The sequence below is a fragment of the Mobula hypostoma genome, chromosome 14 (genome assembly GCF_963921235.1).
Source record: "Mobula hypostoma chromosome 14, sMobHyp1.1, whole genome shotgun sequence".
Lineage (NCBI taxonomy): Eukaryota > Metazoa > Chordata > Chondrichthyes > Myliobatiformes > Myliobatidae > Mobula > Mobula hypostoma.
Window position 1 is genome coordinate 7,140,387 of NC_086110.1, and position 22,796 is coordinate 7,163,182.

Genomic DNA, 22,796 nt, shown 5'->3' on the forward strand with positions numbered 1-22,796 from the left:
TTGGGGTTGAGAGGGATAGTAAATCAACTGCAGTGAAATGGTGGAGCAGACCCGATGGGTCGAATAGCCTATACTTACACCTTTATTTGATAGTCTTATGATCCTCCCATCTGGTAGGCGCTACAGGAGCCTCCGCTCCCACACCAACAGGCACAGGAAGAGCTTCTTCCCTGAGGCTGTGACACTGCTGAACCTCTCATCATAGCGCTAAGCAGTATTGCATCCGTATTGTACTGTCTCAGTACTTTTATATTCGTGTGCTGTAGCACTTTCTTTATTCGCAGTTATTTTGTAAATAACACTATTCTTTGCATTTCTGGTCAGAGGCTAAGTGCATTTCATTGGCTTTGTATCTGTACTCGGCACAATGACAATAAAGTTGAATCTAATCTAATCTTTACCTTTCAACCTCTGGTTTAGCTATGCCCAGTTAAGGTTCCCATCTAAGCTAGTCCTATTTGCCAATGTTCCCTCCCCTTCCTCTAAAATTCTTTTGTCCATATACCTGCCGAAGCACTTTCTAAATTTTGTTAATGTACCTGTCTCAACCACTTCCTCTGAGTGCTCATTCTCTGGGCGATAAAGTTGTCATCAGGTTCCTATTAAATCTCTCCCCTCTCATCTTAAGCCCATGTCCTCTAATTCTTGATCTCCAAAATTGTTGATTAGTAAAGTCATAGAATCGTAGAGTGCTACAGCCCAGAAACAGGCCTTTTGGCGCATCTAGTCCAGGCTGAACTATTATTCTGCCTAGTCCCATCGATCCACAGATGGACCATAATTCTCCATACTTCTCCCATCCAGCTGCTTATTCAACCTTCTCTCAAATGTTGAAATAGTATCTACATCCACCAATTCCGCTGACATCTCATTTTATACTCTCACCATCCTCTGAGTGAAGATGTACAGAGTGTAGAAGTGAATAGAACCATAAACATCTTAAGGTTGTGTGAAAGGTCAAGTTATTGAATCAGCTGGTTGGCTCTGACCGTTAGCCTGAATTTCCCACCTCATATCCTGAGTGCTTCGGACAGATGTTCCTTTGACTAACAGAATTGTTGGAGATGGGAGCCAGGCGACATTCGAGCTGAGATGGTCAAGGGCAAAGACAAAGCCTGAATGAGTGGGATTGATTCCATTTTAATTATCTGCTGAAAATGGAATAGTTATGGTAATCTCCTATTATATTTTCATTTGGTTCGGCTGGGTGTACAGGACGTGACTTTGAGCATTAAAGAGGATCTCTAATTAGCTACTAACCAGGGGATGCTGGTTTCTCATTTAAATAAAGCTTGCAGTGTCACAACTGGACACCAAGCATTTACATGAATTCAGCAGCACAACATAGAGCATTGGTCTGTCACCCATGACACAAAGCACAGGGAACCTAATTAAAATGTGTCCATTAATGGGAATAGGCTTAACAATGGGTCTGACAGTATTTTAATTAAAATTTACAATCACATATTGAGATACAAGAAGGCAAAGAAAAAAATATAAACACAAGAGATTCTGCAGATGCTGGAAATCCAGAGCAACAACCACAAAATGTTGGAGGAACACAGGCTATGTCAATGGAGAGAGAGGATAAGCAGTTGATGTTTCGGGCCGACACCACCCTGATGAATCAACTGTTTATTTCAGCCGTGATGAAATGGCAGAGCATTTTCGATGGGTCAAATGGCCCAGTTCTGCTCCTATATCTTATGGTCTTTTTCCTCTCCATAGATGTTGCCTGATCTGCTGAGTTCCTCCGAAAAAAAAAGAAAGCCCTTTCTTGGTGAATGATACTCTCTGATTCAGAGATAAATTCCTGTTAGCTTTCCAAAGCAAATAATTGCCACAGAAACAATGTGAAGGAAAGAATTAATGAGTTAAAATGTTGTGGAGTTGGTTAATTTACCTGCATTTGTTAAAAGGTGGAAGGTGAGTCTCTCACAGAGCTCTCTCTCATCCTGCATTCCTCTAGAGCCCTCTAATTGCCTCCACAATTCGCTCCTACGTCTTCGTAACTCTCCTTCCCTAGGTAAAAGGGAATTCACTTTGGAGACCATGGTGTCTCTGAGGAGATGTCAGAAGAAGCATGTACCCAGGGCTGAAAGAACTGAGAGGAGACTGCAAATTTGCTGTTGTAGGCGGTCATCAGATTCTTTGAGCTGCAGATGCTTCTGTGTCAATGCTTTGCAGAGGACAACTGAGACAGAGTAACTTCATTAGGGAAATATTCTTAGCCACGAAACAAACTACTGGAAGAACAACTTCTACACATACTGCTTGACCTGCTGTGTTCCTCCAGCAGTATGCTTTTTGTTCCAGCACACACAAAATTTCGGAAGAAATGTAGGTCAGGTAGTGTCTATGGAGGGAAAAAAAACAGTCAACATTTTGAGCTAAGAGTCTTCATCAGAACCCTTCTACAATGTCACTCTGGCACACTTCCAACTCCTCATCAGTGTTCTTTTGATCCATAATCAATGCATCTTCCTAACCTGTCACTTCATGACTGTTACCAAACTTCTGTCAATGTGTTCCAAAATCATTGTCACTGTTCCCAAACCATAGACAATCTCATTCTGGTCTTCTGCTCACACATTTTTACCATCTGAGCATTGCAGGCAAGACCAGCATTTCTTTCCCATCCCTAACTGTTCTTGAAGAGAGGTGATGAGTCAGTTTCTTGAACCACTGCAGTTCTTCCAGTGAAGATGGTGCCAAGGTGCCATTGAGAAGGACTTGGATCCAGTGGTATGAAGGAACAACATTATGTTTCTAAGTTAAGCGGGTAATCTGAGAGCTGTGGCACTTCCATGCGCCTGCTGCCTCTAGTTTGTGGCAGAGTTCACAGGTTTGGAAGGTGATATTGGAGCAGCCACAGTGAGCAACTCTAGACACAAGAGAACCTGTAGATGCTGGAAATCTTGAGCAACATGCACAAAATGCTAGACAAACTCAGCAGATCAGGCAGCATCCATAGAGGGAAATTGTCCCTTCATCGACTATTTATTTCCCTTGATCTTGTCTTCACCTATCTCCATACATGATGCCTGACCTGCTGAGTTCTCCAGCCCCTTCTGAGTAACTGTAGGACATTTCATACATGGTACACATTTGGGTGGTAATGAGCCAAATTCAATTTTCCTAGAGTTTGCGAACAGAACTTCCCTGGAAGATTGTCCGCAGTGCAGGGTAAATGCCAGCGCTGTACTGGACCAGTTTGGCAAAGGGGCATGGCTAGCTCTGGAGAGCTGAACCTCAGTATCATAGCTCAGCGGTCCCCAACCACCGGGCCGCGGACCAATACCGGACCGCAATGCATGTGCTAAGGGGCCACAAGGAAACAATATGAGTCAGCTGCACCTTTCCTCATTCCCTGTCACGCACTGTTGAAGTTGAACATAGGGTTGCCAACTGTCCCGTATTGCTGGGTCATCCTGTCTATTGGGCTAAATTGGTTTGTCCCATACGGGACTGCCCTTGTCCCGTATTTCCCCCGCTAAGGTAGAGCGTTCCTATGAAACTGTTCGTGCCAAAATGGCGTAAAGCACAGAAGCAATTACTATTAATTTATATGGGAAAAATTTTTGAGCGTTCCCAGACCCAAAAAATAACCTACAAAATAACACATAACCCTGAAAATAAGTAACACTAACATATAGTAAAAGCAGGAATGATACGATAAGTACACAGCCTATATAAAGTAGAAATAATGTATGTACAGTGTAGTCGGGAAGATAAAGTCAAAACCGACTTGTGGGGAAAAATCGACACAGACGTGCATGCACACATCACGCAAGCGCACACAGGTGCCCGCGCAAGGCTTCATGGTCATGTTAGTCTTTCCTGGGGTAAAGTGCCCCGAGATTTGACTGCTACTTTTGTCCCTTATTTGGGAGTGAGAAAGTTGGCAACCCTAACTGTAAAAGACAAGTTGAGGTGAGTGTAAACCTACTTGGACACCTCCCCCCCTACCCCCCGATCGGCCGGTCCGCAAGAATATTGTCAATATTAAACAGGTCCGTGGTGCAAAAAAGGTTGGGGACCCCTGCCATAGCTGGGACATTGTCTGGCACCATCGCTACTGCCAGAATCAGAATCACATTTAATATCACTGGTATATATCATGAAATTTGCAGTCTTGTGGCAGCAATACATAATAATAAAAATATAAATTACAATAAAAACATATTTTAAAAAAATAAATAAATAATTCAAAAATATGAGCAAAAGAAAACCAAAAAAAAGTTGATATTGAGTACAGAGGTGGCTAAGTTTGCAACTTTCTGCAGCTTTTTCTGATCCTGTGCAGTGGCCTCTCCATACCAGATAGGGATACAACCAGTTAGAATGCTCTCCACCATACATCTATAGAAATTTGCTCGGGTTTAGTGAGCTCAGAAGAATTATGGCACCTAATGGCAACTCCTCTGCTTGCATCTTTGGAAACAGCTCTAGTTCCATCTTTAATATCTCTATTTCTCCCTTCCAGGGTTCTTTTGAAGACCCTGACCTGGAGTTACAGGCTGACTATGGTTCTTTACAGGAGTGGGAGCCACTCTCAGGGTTTCATGATGGCTGTTATTCAGCGTGCCAAGGGCTCAGCCTAAGAGCTTCGCTCACCTTCGGAGGGCCAAGATCACACATCTCTGGAGATGGGTGGATCGAAGGTTGGTGTCCGTGCAGGAGATCGGTGTGTTGTGGGAGATGGAAGATCTACGGCTGTGTGTCCACAGACCTGAGATCTTTGGGCACAGAGCTCAGAAAAAGCGATGCAATGGACTTTTAACATCGTAAACCAGCGAGTTGTTTGTTATGTCTCCCCTCTTGCTGTAAAACAGAGACACATCTTTCTCCTTTATTAGGGAGAGAGAGAACCTGTGATATGTCAAATACCAGGTGAAAAATTAGTCTTTGGGAGTACTACAAGTCTGTGTCTTTGCTGTTGCTTTGCTCACCCTTGAGTGCTCGGTGGTGGGTGCCGATGCTTTTTTTGCTGGTGGGGGGAGAGGGGATCGTTGCTTTGCTGCTGCTTACACTCGGGAAGGAGGGGAGCTGGGGAGGACTTTGGGAAGACTTACGCGCAGGAGGGAGGGGAACTGGGGGAACTTTGGGGTTCGGACATTTAACTGTCATTCAACCTTTGGGGGCACTCCTCTGTTTTTGTGGATGGTTGTGAAGATAAAACATTTCAGGATGTATACTGTATATATTTCTCTGACATTAAATGCATCTTTGGAACTTTGAAACATACCGAATATCCTCATATTCTTAATGAATACAGCTGCTGACGTGCCTTCTTTGTAATTGTATCAATATGTTGCTCCCAGGGTAGAACTTCAGGGATGTTGACACCCAAGAACGAGAAACTGCTCACCCTTTCTACTTCTGATCTCTCAATAAAGACTAGTGTATGTCCCCTCAAATTCCCTTCCTGAAGTACACGATCAATTCCTTGGTTTTACTGACACTGAGTGCAAGGTTATTGTGGTGACACCACTCAATCAGCTGATCTACCTCGCTCCTATACACCTCCTTGTCACTATCTGAAATTCTGCCAACAATAGTTGTGTCATCAGCAAATTTACAGATGGCATTTGACCCGTGCCTGGCTACACAGTCATGAGTGTAGACAGAGTAGAGCAGGGGGTTAAGCACATCCCTGAGGTGTGCCAGTGTTGATTGTCAGTGAGGTGGAGATGTCATTTCCGATCTGCACAGATCATGGGCTTCTAGTTAGGAAGAAGTGCAAAGGGAGGTACAAATGCCCAGGTTTTGGAGCTTGTTGACTAGTACTGGAGGTATGATTGTGTTGAACACTGAGCTCTAATCATCAAACCATGGCCTGACATAGATATTGATATTGTCCAGATGATCCAAGGCCGAGTGGCAAGCCAATGAGGTTGCAATAGCAGTAGGCCAATTGTGGCGATAGGCAAATTGGAGCAGATTCAGGTCCTCACTTAGCAGAGTCGATTGTGGACATGACTAACCTCTCAAAGCACCTCATTGTAGTTAATGTGAGTGCCACTGGCTGATAGATATTGATGCAGCTTGCCCTCCTCATCTTCACACTGGTATGACTGGAGCCTTTTTGAAACTGGTGAGAACCTCCGACTGCAGCAGTAAGAGATTAAAAATGTCTTTAAACACTCCCAACAGTTGGTTGGCACAGGTTTTCAATGCACTACCAGATACACTGGCTGCCTCTTTCTTTTCTCTGTCCTGCAGGTACCTGCCTCCTACTACTGTACCTACTTCTGGCTGACTACCTCCTTGTCCCTCCTATCTATCACCTCCTCAGTTTCCCATGTCCTTAACACGTTCTTTGAGGAGCTGTAGCTCGGGGCACCTGGTGCAGATGTGGTTACCTGGGAGGCTGGGTGTCTCCCAGAATTCCCATATCTCACACAAAGAGCACAACACATCCCCGGGAGCCATTCTTAGTGCTCTAACTATGCACCATCAGATGAAGAATGAAGATGAAGAAACTTACCAGCAACTTGTCTTGCCCAAGCCCGTTGAGCCAAAGCCTCCCACACTCTAACACCAAACCACTTACACAATGGCTGCTCCAATTGTCCCTACCTTATCTTATTTGCCCTTTGCCAAATGAAAGCAGTCCTTGATTTGTAAGGGCATCCCAAAGAGGTGTGGCTCTGTAGGTTAGTTGTCTGTGGCAAATTGTCCTCAGCGTGTAGATGAGTGGGGGAGAGGATAAGAATAGGGCAAATACAGTATTGGTGTAGGGTTAGTTTCAATAGATATTTGATGGTCAGCACAGATTTGACAGGCAGAAGGGCCTGTTTCTGTGGCACATCTTTTGATGGCTTTAATGAGGATGATGGGGAAGCACAAAGGACATGGGCTTCAATGTTAGCCACCGTTCTGGATGCACTTGCCTCCGCACCCAGGTTTCCAAGCATTTAATCACTTAAGAGTTGTCATCTACAGTACATAAATCTCAGCACTATGAACTACAGTTCTCCAGTCGCCTCAAACATGATATTTAACTCTTATGTTGGCATACGGGTTCGATGTTCAGCTTGGTGTCCAGGTGTGAAACTAGGTGCTGATGTTGACAAACTGTTGTACACATGAAGCGTTAAGCTTTTCCTCTCACTCCACTGATAAAGCCTGACCTGCTCAGTGTTCCCTGCATTCTCAGTTTTTGTTTCAGGATATTAGCACTGGCATTTTGTTTCTGATTTTCAATTTCACTTGTACTAATCCATTCTGCACCCTGTGCCTACATTCAGCAGGCTAAGAATGAATCACCATTGGGTGTACTCTGCTCCAACAGGCCTCTGTGAGGTGTTGGCACAGGAGGATTTGTGACCCTTACAATGACCACAACCTCAATGGCAGGTAGATTACTTGAATCCACTGAATTGGAGTATCTCCACCACTCTTCTGTCCTCAGGCACATGCTTCCCTCTGACATTGACCATGGCCTCCTTGGGCCCCTGCTGATTTAGTAGTTTCATAGAGTCATGCAGCATGGTAAAAGGCCAGCCCAAACTGCCCATGCCAAGAAGCCTATTTACGTATGTTAGTCCCATTTACCGGTGTTTGGCTCATGTGCAAACCATGTACCTAAACTAATGCCTTTTAAAAGTTGTGATTATACCCACCTCCACTAATAGCTCTTTCTGTATGCTCACCACCTTCTGCATGAAAAACCTTGTACCTCAGGTCCCTGTTAAATTATTCCCCTTTCCTCATAAACCTTTGTCTTCTAGCTTTATAAATCCCAGCCTTGGAAATTAGACTGTGTCCTTTCATCTTATCTATGCCCCTCATAATTTTGTAATTCTGTGCAAGGACTCCTCTCAGCCACCATCACTCCAGGGAAAACAGGCCCAGCTATCCAATCCCTCCTTATAGCTCAAGCCTTCTACTACCAGCATGGTTCCTGCGAACGTTTTCTACATCCTCTCTAGCTTAATCACTTCTTTCCTATAGTGTGGTGACCAGAAAAGCATACAAAACTCTGAGTGGTCTGACCAACATATTGTACAAATGAAACATGATGTCCCAACTCCTGTAGTCAGTGTCTCGACCAATGAAGGCAAGCATGCCACATCTGCTTTTCCAAGGTTCTTTACACAGAGACCTACAGTATCTTCTCCCTCACAGCACCCCACACTCACCTACCAACACTACTGATACAGTAACGTATGAGGAGGGTTTGATGGCTCTAGGCCTGTACACACCGGAGTTCAGAAGAATGAGGAAAGGGGGAATTTGCTGAAACCTGTTAAATGTTAGGCATCTGTTAGTCTTGCGAGACCATGGATCTGCGCCTGGAAAGTCTTCACTCTCCAGGGCGCAGGCCTGGGCAAGGTTGTATGGAAGACTGGCAGTTGCCCATGCTGCAAGTCTCCCCTCTCCACGACACCAATGTTGTCCAAGGGAAGGGCATTAGGACCCATGCAGCTTGGCATCAGTGTCGTCGCAGAGCAATGTGTGATTAAGTGCCTTGCTCAAGGACACAACACGCTGCCTCAGCTGGGGCTTGAACTCACGACCTTCAGGTTGCTAGTCCAGTACCTTAACCACTTGACCACGTGCCCACTAACATCACTAACACATTGGACTAGCGACCTGAAGGTCGTGCGTTCGAGCCCCAGCCGAGGCAACGTGTGTTGTGTCCTTGAGCAAGGCACTTAATCACACATTGCTCTGCAACAACACTGGTGCCAAGCTGTATGGGTCCTAATGCCCTTCCCTTGGACAACATTGGTGATGTGGAGAGGGGAGACTTGCAGCATGGGCAACTGCTGGTCTTCCATACAACCTTGCCCAGGCCTGCGCCCTGGAGAGTGAAGACTTTCCAGGTGCAGATCCATGGTCTTGCAAGACTAACGGATGCCTTAAATTGAATGTTGAAAGGCTTAGGTAGAGAGGATGTGGAGAGGATGTTTCCAATAGTGCAGAGTCTAGGACCAGAAGGCACAGTCTCAAAATACAAAGATGATGATTTAGAACAGAGATGAGGAGAAATTTCTTTAGCCAGAATGTGGTGAATTTGTGGAATTCATTGCCAAAGATGGCTGTGGAGGCCAAGTCATTGGGTATATTTAAAGCAGAGGTTCTTGTTTAGCACAGGCATTGAAGGTTAAGGGGAGAAGGCAAGAGAAAGGGGTTGAGAGTGATAATAATTCAGCCATAATTGAATAGTGGAGCAGACTCGATGGGCTGAATGGGCTATATCTGCTCGTGTGCTTTATGGTCTTTTGGTCTCTCTGCTCACACCACTCCACACTCATTCACCGCCACTAGTCAAACAGTAAGACAACACCGAACTCCGAGCAGTCTGTACCTCCAGACTGATTTATTTTCAGATGATATTCATGTAGAGAAAACTCACAGCTCTGCAATAAATCATATCGGGGGCCTTGTGTCAGTGTTAATGGTGTGTAAATTTGATTTCCTGCCATCTCAGCTGTTCGGGAATCGATAAGTGTGAGATTAATGCTCTGTTACACTTCCACTGGAACCTCATGTCAAGACAACTTTGTGTTTTGTTTTAAATCAAAGACATTCCTGTCAGGTTCACTATCATGGCTTGTATTGGAGGGGAACATTATTCACCCCTGCACCTATCTCCTGGGGAGCAGATACTCCTGTCAGCACTGAGTGGCATTTAATACATTTTAATTTTCCAGCGTCACGGTTTCTAGAAGGATAAGATGGAGAGACGATCGCAGCTTGTCGCCTCAGACCATCATCGGCATTGATGCAACCAGGCAGAGTAAGACTGATCTCACAGTTTGACAAGGTCTGGACTTTGCATCGAGATTTATACAGCGCCCTTCTTCAGAGATGTCTCACAGCACCTTCCAAGGTATTAGGTGCTTTCAAGTTAGTTAAAACACAGATAACACAACACAGTACAAGCCTTTCAGCTCACGGTGTTGTGCTAACCTTTTAACCAACTCTAACCCTTCCTCCGAGATAGCCCTCCATTTTACCGTCATCTACGCACTTATCTAATTGTCTCTGAAATGCTCCTAATGATCTGCCTCTATCCTCCAGTCCTGACTGCTTGCTCTATGTCTCTTTGACATCACCCCTATACTTTCCTCCAATCACCTTAAAATTATGCCCTTTTGTATTAGTCATTTCCACCCTGGGAAAAACCTCTGGTTATCCATTCTATCTGTGCCTTGTATCATCTCATACACGTTTATCAAGTCACCTCTCATCCTCCTTCGCTCCAAGCAGAAAAGCCTAGTTCGCTCAGCCTTTCCTCATAAGACATACTCTCTAACCCAGCCAGCATCCTGGTAAATCTCTGCACCATTTCTAGAGCTTCTACGTCCTTCCTATAATGAGGTGACCAGGGTTATAACCAGAGTTGTGCTTTCCTTCATTCCATTTGAGAGGGAAGGTAGGACATTGGTTGACATCTGATCTGAAAGGCATTGAACTTGTAACCATACTCTCTGGAATATCCTCCATCTTGCTGAAGCTTTTACCTCTCCTCCAAAAAGTGCTGACTCCCGGATTTAATGCTTTGCACAATACTGGCAGGTTTAAATATCTATGTGTGCTCGACTTTATGAAATTCTAATTTTTCACTGCTTTCTCTTCCTTAGTATCTTGCTAAGGTCCAGTTTCACTGGCACTTTCTCATTCCTTGCCTAAATCTCTATTTCTCAAGAACAATTGTTCAAGAACCGCTCTGAAACTGAGTGTGTAATCCAGATCTAGCTCCAAAAGAGCTGTGCATCATCTTTAGTTTGTATAATAAATACACAAAGGCGACCTCTTCAGACCCCAAAACATAGAACATTACAGCATAGTACAGGCCCTTCATTGCACGATGTGTACCAACCTTTTAACCTATTCAAAGGTCAATCTAACCCTTCCTTCCTACATAGCCCCCCATGTCTCTATCATCCAAGTGCCCATCCAAGCGCTTCTTAGATGTCCCCAGTGTATCTTCCTCTACCACCACCTCTGGCAGGGCGTTCCACCCATTCACCACGCTCCGTATTAAAACAGGACTTCCGACATTCCCCTCTATACTTTCCTCCGATCACATTAAAATTATGACTCCTATAATTATCCATTTCTGCCCTGGGAAAAGACTTTTCCTGTCCATTAAACGTATGTTTCTTATCATCTTGTACACCTCTATCAAGTTTACTCTCATTCTCCTTCACACCAAAGAGAAAAACCCTATTTTGCTCAACCTGTCCTCATAAGACATGCTCTCTAGTCCTGGCAGCACCATGGTAAATCCCCTCTGCACCTTCTCTAAAGCTTCCACATCCTCCCTTAATGAGGTGACCTGAAATGAACACAATACCCCAAGTGTGGTCTAACCAGGGTTGTATAGAGCGGCAAAATTACCTGGGGAGGTGAACCCTAATATCCCTCTGTTTCTCCACACTGCAAGAAATCCTGACATTAATCCTGCAGTCTTCCTACAAATTTGAACTGCCAAAGTGAATCACTTCATACTACTCCAGGTTGAACTTTATAGAGTCATAAAATAGGGAAAAAGATCCTCCAATCCATTAGGTACTGACCAGTAAGAACCCGTGTATACTAATTCCATTATGGTCTCATCATGGTCCCATTGAAAGGCCTCAATAGAGTGGATGTGGAGAGGATGTTTGCCGTGGTGGGAGACTCTAAGACCATAGAATACAACCTCAGGATAGAGGGGTGTCCTTTTAGAATAGAGAAGAGGGGGAATTCTTTTTGCCAGAGGCTGGTGAATCTGTGGAATTCATTGCCACAGACGGCTGTGGAGGCCAAGACTTTGGGTATATTTAAAGCAGAGGTTGATAGTTTCTAGATTATTCAGGGCATGAAAGAATACGGGAAGAAGGCCGGAGACTGGAGCAGAGAGAGAAATGGATCAGCCATGATGAAATGGTGGAGCAAACTCGATGGGCCAAATGGCCTAAATCTGTTTCTATATCTTATGGTCTTACAGTCTTAACTCCCCCAGATTCTGCCACTCACCTAACAGTCGGGGCAACTTTACAGTGGCCAATTAACCTATCAAACAGTGCACCATTTAAATGTAGAACATAGAAGAGGAAAGCACAGGAACAGGCCATTTGGCCCACATTGTTGTGCTGAACCAGTTAAAAAGCAAATCAAAAACACCCAAGCACAAATCCCTCCTACCTACACAATATCGATATCTCTCTATCTTTCTTACATCTCTGTGCCTATCCAAATGTCTCAAAGCCTCAAATGTATTTGCCTCTACCACCACACCAGGCAGCACATCCACAACTCTCTGAGTGAAAATACTTACCCCTCACATTCCACTTGAACCTACCCCTCTCACCTTCAATGCATGCCCTCTGGTATTAGACATTTCTACCCTGGGAAACAGATACTCTCTGTCTACTCTATCTGTGCCTCATAATCTTATAAACCTCCATCAGATTTCCCCTCAGCCTCTGGCGCGCCAGAGAAAACAACCTAAGTTTATCTAGCCTTTTGTGAAAGAGGACATACGGTCTAAACCAGGCAGCATCCTGGTAAACCTCCTCTGCACCCTTTCCAAAGCCTCGACATCATTCCTATAATGGAGCAACTCGAACTGTATGCAATACCACAGATGTGTGGCATAAACAGAGTTTTATAAAGTTGTAACAGAACCTCTTGACTCTTGAACTCAATGCCTCGACTGATAAAAGCAAGCATTCCATTAGCCTTCCTAACCACCTTATCGAGCTGTGTAGTCACTTTCCAGGGATGTGAAGTTGGACCCCAGGATCTCTCTGCTCAGCAACACTGTGAAGGAGCCTGCCCTTGACAGTGCACTGTCTCCTTGCATTTGCCCTACTGAAGTGCAACGCCTCACATTTATCTGGGTTAAGTTCCATCTGCCATTTCTCTAATGAGAGAAAATCCAAGCAACACACACAAAATACTGGTGGAACTCAGCAGGGCAGGCAGGATCAATGGAAAAAAGTACAGTCGACATTTCAAGCCAAAACCTCTTCTCTGCATCTGATCTACATCGCGCTGTATTCTTTGCCAGTCCTCTACATGATCCACAACTCTGCCAATCTTGGCATTATCTGCAAGCTTACCAACTACATTCACATCCAGGTCAACAACAGAGGTCCCAGCTCAGATCCCTGTGGAACACCACGAATTACAGTCCTCCCTTTGACCACTGCCCCAAAATTATTTTAAATTAATCTCAAAGTATTCCATTGAATTCTCAGGAGAAAGTTTTAAACAGAGTGTCTGTTTTGAGAGTCTGGTGTCAAGGATGTGACATGGATTTGCAAAAAGAAACTAAAAGTTTAATTTCAGGTGGAACCTGGATCAGTCATCCAGGGGCAAACTCTACATACTGAGCCCAGGAGGTCTTTTTTAGGGCGATGAGGCAGCAGTTTTACTAGCTGTACCACTGAGTCACTATCATGTATCTGTGGGCCTTTCCTTGTTTCCCAAGAAGTGAAAATATTTTCTGGGTAGGCCACATTTGAAATATTGCGTGCAGTTCTGGTCGTCACATCGTCGGATGTGGAGGTTTGGAGAAGGTGCAGAGGTGGTTCAGAAGGTTTTTATCTAGGCATCCATCAGAATCATGAGACCATGGATTTGCGCCTTGGAAGGTTTTCAGGGCGCAGGCCTGGGCAAGGTTGTATGGAAGACCGGCAGTTGCCTATGCAGCAAGACTCCCCTCTCCATGCCACCGATGTTGTCCAAGGGAAGGGCACTAGGGCTGATACAGCTTGGCACTGGTGTCGTCGCAGACCAATGTGTGGTTAAGTGCCTTGCTCAAGGACACAACACGCTGCCTCAGTAGAGGCTTAAACTAGCAACCTTCAGATCACTAGACCGACACCTTAACCACTTGGCCACGCGCCAACAGAAGGTTGCTGTCTGTATTAGAGAGTATTAGCCCCAAGCAGAGGTTGGACACAATTGGATTGTTTTTTTTGAAGCCCTGGAGGCTGAGGAGAGGCCAGATAGAAGTTTATGGAATTATGAGAGGCGTAGATAGGGTAGGCAGCTAGAACCTTTGCCTACTGGGTCAAAATATCAAATGGCACAGGGGGAACACACAAAATTCTGGCAGAACTCAGCAGCTCAAGCAACATCCATGCAGGGGAATAATCAGTCAATGTTTTGGGCTGAGACTCTTCACACCCTGAACAGCAACTATTTACTCCTCTCCATAAATGCTTCCTGACTCACTGAGTTCCTCCAGCATTTTGTGTTGCTCTGGATTTCCAGCATCTGCAGATTCTCTCATGTTTATAAAATATTCAGTGGGCAAGGGTTTCAAATGAGAGAACGGAAGTTTCAAAGAGCCACAATGTTAAAATGACTTCTTGTGAGCTTTGGCGGAGAAAATATTTCTCCTACATCACCCTCCTTGGTCTGTTCACACTTTGTGTTAAGGCCAGCACAATGGTGTGGCTGGTAGAGACACTCTGTCTCAGTACCAGAAATGCAGGTTCGATCCTGACCTCTGGTGCTCTGTGCAGAGTTTTCATGTCCTTCCTTTGACAGCCTGGGTTTCCTCTGGGTGCTCCAGTCTCCTCCCACAATGTGTGGCTTAGTAGATGAGCTCTAAATTTCCCAAACACCAGGAAATCTGCAGCTGCTAGAATTTCAAGCAACACACATAACAGTTGCTGGTTCTCACACTGGGCAGATGGGTGATAAGATGTGGGTGAGCTGCTGAGAGTGTGACTATCAGTAGAAACGGAGGCTCAATGGGCAAGTACAGACTCCGTGGGCAGAAGGGCCTGTTATTGTGCTGTATGGCTCAATGAAAAACAAAACCAAAGTATGTCGGGTGCTGACCACAAACCTCATCCCTCTCCCTTACAAGCATCTGCATTTGTCTCTCCCTGTGGTATATTTGGTCTTGAGCTGATTATTGGTGCCTCTCTCTGCACCATCCTTACACCAGCAGTTTCATCAGACAGTGATGATCTGGCACTGTCTGTCATGGTCCAGTCCGTGAAGTCCACATTCTGGTTCACGGTCCGGTCCGTGGACTCAGGGCTCTGGGTCTTCCAGCTGTCCCTTGTTTGAATTAATCATAGGCACCTGATTCCCATCTTTGGGCTTGCAATATAAGTAGCCTTGGGATTGAGTGTGGGCTGCTGGTTTGTTCTGTCAGTCCCCCTTGGAGCAACCTGTTGATGAAACTATTTGTGATCTCTAGGCCTGGTTGGACGACCACTGCTTCATGAAGCCTTGTTGTCACTTGTAGGAGTAGTCTTTGAGGCATGAATTTGGCTGTTTCCTGGGCCAGCTGAGTGGCTGCCAGCCACTCTGAGCTAGGTAGAGATCTGGCTGTTTCTGTAGCCAGTGGAGGTTGCTGTCTGAACTGATACTTGGAGCAACCCTGGAGTGGACATGGAACTGTCTGTTCTTTGGTGTTTGTCTCTTCTTGTCCTTGCCTCCATGGGGTAAGTCAGGCTGTCTTGCTGTTGCCCTGTGGGGGGAGGGGGGCATGTCATGTCTTGCCTTTGCCACTGTTGGGCAAATCTGGCCATCCTACCGTACCCAACAGATGGACCTGTCCCACCTTGGTGTGGAGAAGTTGAGTCCCGGCTTGTCTTAGGATAAGTCCTGTCTCTATGTCTAATGTTCTGTCCTGTCTCATGTTAGTGTCATGTTAAGATGAGTCCCGGCTTGTCAAAGGATATGTCCTGGCTCTAAGTTGATGTTTAGTTCCCAGTCTGTCTCTGAGCTCCAAGAACCCGAGCCTCGACGATCCCGCAGACAAGCTCCAAGAACCCGAGTCTCGAGGATCCCGCAGCGAAGCTCCAAGACGCCGAGCCTCGAGGATCCCGCAGCCAAGCTCCAAGGCGCTGAGCCTCGAGGATCCCGCAGCCAAGCTCCAAGGCGCTGAGCCTCGAGGATCCCGCAGCCAAGCTCCAAGACGCTGAGCCTCGAGGATCCAGCAGCCAAGCTCCAAGCCGCCGAGCCTCGAGGATCCCGCAGCCAAGCTCCAAGCCGCCGAGCCTCGAGGATCCCGCAGCCAAGCTCCAAGCCGCCGAGCCTCGAGGATCCCGCAGCCAAGCTCCAAGCCGCCGAGCCTCGAGGATCCCGCAGCCAAGCTCAAGACCCAAGACGCCAAGCCCCAAGCCATGTCATGTCCTTGCCTGGCTCTGGGGTCTGAGCCTGAGGCAAGACCCAGGTTCTGGGTCCTTGTCCAGTCTCGGGCTCGGAGTCCGAGCCTTGTCTTGCCTCCAAGCTCAGGCCTCTAGACCCCAGCCATATCCTGTCCTGAAGCCATGTCATGTCCTTGCCTGGTTCTGGGGTCCGAGGCAAGGACCAGGTTCTGGGTCCTTGTCCAGTCTCAGGCTTGGAGTTCAAGCCTTGTCTCCTAGTCCATGGTTCCTTGTCCTGGTCCCGCTTTCCCTTGCCCAAGTCTGCGTTCTTGTCCATGTTCCTCGCCTGAATCCTGTCACGTCCCTACTCTAGTCAAGTCCTGTTCCTTGTTCTTCAGTGTCTGTGTCTTGCATTTGGGTCCATTCCCAGCACCCCTTGTAACACTGTCAGGATTTGTTACTACCAGATGATGTCCAGACAATCCGTTGTCATCCTATTAGTGATCCAACACACTTCTAGTTCACTTTTTTAAAGAGGTTGCACAATAGAATTATAAATGCTCTAGGTGGACCTTGTAAGTTTCAAGAGGGCATGGAAAACAGAACAGGGTACCTTTTGCGGTAGTATTGTAGGAACTGGGGCTATCATGTCTGGAAAGGACCACATTGCAGGAAAATCCCTCCATCACTGAACATGTCTACAAGGAGCACTGTGGATGCCAGTAGCTAGATATTGAACCAGTGGGATTTCTGAACAGTGGATAGCAGATCATTGGAAATTTCAAAGTTCAAAAGTTCAAAGTAAATTCATTCTCAAGGTACATATATATCACTATGTAGTACCCTGAAATTCATTTTCTTGCAGGCATTTGTAATAAATAAAACAACACACTATAGTACTAATGAGAAGTTACACACCAAGGAGACCAATAAACAACCAATGTGCAAAAGACTACAAACAGTAAATACAAAAAGAAAAAATACAAACAATAAAAAGATAAATAAATATTGAGAACATGAGTTGTAGAATCATTGAATGTGAGTTTATAAATTGTGGAATCAGTTCAGTGTTGAGGTGAGTGAAGTTATCCACAATTGTTGAGGAGCCTGATGGTTGAGGGGTAACAGTTGTTCCTGAACCTGGTGGTGTGGGACCTAAGGCATTCCTGGTGGCAGCAGTGAGAAGACAGCATGGTCTGGATGGCATGGGTCCTTGATGTAGGATGCAGCTATCCTGCAACAGTGCTCCTTGTAGATGTGCTCAGTGATGGAGAAGGCTGTTCCAGCGATGGACTGGGCTGTCTCCATTACTTTTTGTAGGCTTTTTCTGTCCCTATCAGGCCATGATGCACCCAGTCAGGATACTTTCCACTGTGCATCTAGAGAAGTTTGTCAAAGTTTTAAATGACATGCTGAATCTACGCAAACTTCTAAGAAAGTAGTAGTGCTGCCGTGCCATTGTTGTAATGGCACTTACTCTGAAATGATAACGCTGAGACAGGTAAAGTTACTGAGCCTCTCCACCTCACACTCCTCGACCTTTCATGCACTTCCTTTTGAGATGTTCACAGGTTTGCTCATGTGTTTATGTTCACTGATCGTGTGTCAACAGTATGTGCCCACTTGCTGCAATCACGAAGGAGGCAAGCCAGTCACTCTGTTGGGAGTTTGAGGAGGTTCAGAACGGTGGAGGGTACTCTGGTTGCATCACTGCCTTGTATGGAGGCTCCGACGCACAAGATTGCAAGAGACAGCAGAGGGCTGTAATCTCAGCCAGCTCCATCACAGGCACAAACCACCCCACCATTATCGAAAGGCGGTGGCTCAAGAAGGACCCTCACCATCCGAGACATGCTCCCGTTTCTCACTCTATATTTTCATTGCTGTCCTCCAGGAGAAGGCAAATGAGTCTGAAGACCCACACTCAACATTTAAGGAACAGTTTTTGCTCTCTGCATTAAATTCCTGAATGGACCATCATCTCATGAACATGACCTGACTATTCTTTCTGTTTGCAATATTTACATATTTTTATAATCTAGAATAATTTTATATTTGTATTTGTACTGCTGCTAGGAAGCAACATATTTCATTCACATCATGTGCCAGGGATAGTAAACCAGATTCTGATTCTGATTCTGCTTTGTTCTTCGTGTTCAGTGAGACTTAATTCCCCAGGATTTTACTGTCTGTATCCAAAATGTTCGCCCCTGTTGTTCTGCGCCTCTGTTTATTGGTATATTTTATTCAGTAAGTTATAGCTGGGGAGCTCATAGTCAAGTGAGGTCTGCTCCATCAACAACAAAACCACCTAGATATTTCCTTCCCAGGTGAAACATTTGAGAAGTACACAAACAGAATGCCAAGGGTTTTACTTTTCTGTCAAATAAGATGAAAACAGAGAAAAAAGAAATATCAACAACCAATGGTTTGTGCAGTGCAATGGGCTGCAGTCAAAATGTGTTACTTAGCAACCCCATTAGCCAGTCAGTATGAGTTCCAGTTCAGTGGTTAGTCAGTTACTAAAATATTACACCTTACAGCAAAACAAAGATTAGAAATTCATGAATGCTGGCTGCTGTGGGGTGTCATTCCTCTGTACAATCATAGGATGCTAACTGCTACCTTTGATGGTATATTGTCCATCAATATCTAAGGCCAGGCAGAGAGAGAATGTCAGTATCAAAGCAACATTTTCCCTGTTAACTTCACACCCTCCTTTGGTCCAAAGAGAAATGTCCTAACACACTCAAGCTATCCTCACAAGACATGCTGTCTAATCTAGGTAGCATACTGGTAAATTGCTTTTATATCCTCTCTAAGCTTCCACATCTTTTCTGTCATGAGGAGACCAGAATTGAACACAATATTCCAAGTGTAGTTTAACCAGGGTGTAGACGGAGTAGAGTCGTTAGCTAAGCACGCATCCTTGAGGTGCGACAGTGTTGACTGTCAGAGAGGAACAGATGTTATGTCTGATCTGCACAATCTGTGGTCTTCAATGGGGAAGTCAAAGATCCAATTGCAGAGCGAGGCACAAAGGTCCAGGTTTTGGAGCTTTTTGATTAGAACTCAGGATATGATTGTGTTGAACACTTGAGCTGCCGTCAATAAATTGCAGCCTAATATAGGTACTATTATTGTCCAGGCGATAGTAGAGAGCCAGAGAGATCGCATCCATTGTAGAGCTATTGCAGCAGGTCCAGTCCTTGCTTAGGCAGGAGTTGTTTCTAGGCAAGACCAGCCTCACAGAACACTTCATCACAGTAGACATGAGTGCCATTAAACGACAGTCATTGAAACAATTTGCCCTGCTCTTCTCAGGCACTGATATGATTGTCACCCTTTTGAAACTGTTGGAAACCTCCAACTGCGGTAGTGAGAGATTGAAGATGTCCTTGAACACTCCCAAAAATTGGTTGGCACAGGTTTTAGAGCCCTACCAGGGCCTGAAGCCTTGCCAGGGTTCACCCTCTTGAAACATGTTCTGATGTCGGTCTCTGAGACAGAGGTCACAGGGTCACCAGATGCTGCAGGGATTTGCACAGGTGTAGTTTTATTCTCCTCGTCAAAGCATGCATGAAAGGCATTGAGCTCATCTGGGAGCTAAGCCTCACTACTATTCATGATAACAACAGGAATTCTGCAGATGCTGGAAATTCAAGCAACATACATCAAAGTTGCTGGTGAACGCAGCAGGCCAAGCAGCATCTATAGGAAGAGGCGCAGTCGACGTTTCAGGCCGAGACCCTTCGTCAGGACTAACTGAAGGAAGAGTGAGTAAGGGATTTGAAAGCTGGAGGGGGAGGGGGAGATGCAAAATGATAGGAGAAGACAGGAGGGGGAGGGATGGAGCCGAGAGCTGGACAGGTGATAGGCAGAAGGGGATACGAGAGGATCATGGGACAGGAGGTCCGGGAAGAAAGACAGGGGGGGGGGGGTGACCCAGAGGATGGGCAAGAGGTATATTCAGAGGGACAGAGGGAGAAAAAGGAGAGTGAGAGAAAGAATGTGTGCATTAAAAAGAGTAACAGATGGGGTACGAGGGGGAGGTGGGGCCTAGCGGAAGTTAGAGAAGTCAATGTTCATGCCATCAGGTTGGAGGCTACCCATACGGAATATAAGGTGTTGTTCCTCCAACCTGAGTGTGGCCGCTTTGCTGAACATCTACGCTCTGTCCGCCAGAGAAAGCAGGATCTCCCAGTGGCCACACATTTTAATTCCACATCCCATTCCCATTCTGACATGTCTATCCACGGCCTCCTCTACTGTAAAGATGAAGCCACACTCAGGTTGGAGGAACAACACCTTATATTCCGTATGGGTAGCCTCCAACCTGATGGCATGAACATTGACTTCTCTAACTTCCGCTAGGCCCCACCTCCCCCTCGTACCCCATCTGTTACTCTTTATAATGCACACATTCTTTCTCTCACTCTCCTTTTTCTCCCTCTGTCCCTCTGAATATACCTCTTGCCCATCCTCTGGGTCACCCCCCCCCCCGTCTTTCTTCCCGGACCTCCTGTCCCATGATCCTCTCGTATCCCCTTCTGCCTATCACCTGTCCAGCTCTTGGCTCCATCCCTCCCCCTCCTGTCTTCTCCTATCATTTTGCATCTCCCCCTCCCCGTCCAGCTTTCAAATCCCTTACTCACTCTTCCTTCAGTTAGTCCTGACGAAGGGTCTCGGCCTGAAACGTCGACTGCGCCTCTTCCTATAGATGCTGCTTGGCCTGCTGCGTTCACCAGCAACTTTGATGTATGTTGCTACTATTCATGATGTTAGGTTTGCTTTGTAAGAAGTAATTGCCTGCAACCCCCCCACCCCCGCAGAGCTAATGAGCATCTGATTCTGTCTCAGATGCTCAGTTGGAATTGGGTTTATTTTGCCCATTAAATAGCCTTCCATAGATTGTACCTGGATTTATTGCATAGTTCTGGATTACTGGTCTTGAATGCCACAAATCTAGCCCTCAGCAGATGACAAATCTCCTGGTTCATCTATGGCTTTTGGTCTGGGTATGCCCGGTATATTCTCGAAGGGAAACACTCATCCACACAGGTCTTGGTCAAGTTCCTGAGTGTCAACGTCTCTGAGGATCTATCCTGGGCAAATACAAAGAAGGAATGACAGTGGCTATACCGTATTTCATTAGGAGTTTGAAGAAAATTGGTATGTCACCAAGGCACTTGCAAGTTTCTACAAACCTGCCATGGAGAGCATTCGACCTGGTTGTGTCACTGTCTGGTTTGGAGGGGCCACTGCACAGGATCGGAGAAGCTGCAGTAAGTTGTAAACTCAGCCAGCTCCACTAGGGACACCAGCCTCCCAGCATCGAGGACATCTTTAAAAGGTGATACCTCAAAAGGGCAGCATCCATCATTAAGGATCTCCATCATCCAGGGCACACCCTCTTCTCATTGCTATCATCAATGAGGAAGTACAGAAGCCTGAAGACACACGTTCAATGTTTCTCAAACAGCATCTTTCCTCTGCCATCAGATTTCTGAATGGATATTGAACACTACTACATATTTTTTCCTCTGTTTTTGCACCACATATTTAATTTAATTTATATATACCTATAGAAATTTACAGTTTTTATTATATATATTGCAATCTACTGCTGCCACAAAACAACAAATTTCACGACATATCCCAGTGCTATTAAACCTAATTTTGATTCTGATTCTTGACCAGGGTTTTATAAGCTGCACATAACCTCACAGCTCATGAACTTAATCCCCCAACTAATGAAGGCCATAGGTCTTCTTAACAACCCTAACAATTTGTGTGGCAACTTTGGGGAATCTATAGATGTGGACATTACGATCCCTATATCTTGCGATTAACCCTGTATTTTACTTTCAGATTCAATCTTCCAAAGTGAATAACGGCACTTTTCCACGTTGTATTCCATCTGCCACTTCTCAGCCCAGCTCTGTATCCCATCAATGTCCTGTAACCTGTGACAGCCTTCTGCATCATCCACAATACCACCACCATTCGTGTTGTCTGCAACCTTACGAACCCACCCTTCCACTTTCATCCAAGTCAGTTATAAAATTCACAAAGAGCAGGAAAATAAACAGAGGACGGCGATTTAAAGTGAAAACAGGAAGGGGAGGGGGGAGGGGGGATAATAATCCAGTCACAAACAATGGGATAGTAATTGACCGTAAAAGGACACAGGCTGGCAGAATGGACAGAGGGATACAAGGCAGGTGGAATTTAACACGGGAAGTGTGACATGGTGCGTGGTGGGTAAAAGAACACAAAAGAGACAATACAAGTCAAGTATCACAATTCTAAACCTCAGAGGGGTCTGGAGGAAACCAAGTGTGCAAGCGGACAAATCTTTGAAAGGGTCAGCACACCCTGGGGAGGGAATGGTTCAAAGGGTAGATAGTTCCCAATGCATAGATTGCAATCATGTCCAAACCCTGATTAGGTTATAACTGGAGCACTGTATACAACATATAAACGGGTAACACACCCAAGATGCTGATAGAACGCAGCAGGCCAGGCAGCATCTATTGGAAGAGGTACAGTCGACGTTTCGGGCCGAGACCCTTCGTCAGGACTAACTGAAAGAAGAGATAGTAAGAGATTTGAAAGTGGGAGGGGGAGGGGGAGATCTGAAATGATAGGAGAAGACAGGAGGGGGAGGGATGGAGCTAAGAGCTGGAAAGTTGATTGGCAAAAAGGATACGAGGCTGGAGAAGGGAGAGG

The 22,796-nt window shown here is 45.6% G+C and overlaps 1 protein-coding gene across 2 annotated transcripts in view; it reads right to left on the reverse strand.

Annotated features, from left to right (window-relative positions):
• The window catches only part of LOC134356075 (RNA-binding Raly-like protein), a 1,565,186-nt gene that overhangs the window by 274,664 nt on the left and 1,267,726 nt on the right, over positions 1–22,796 (reverse strand). The gene's annotated exons all lie outside the window — the stretch shown is intronic.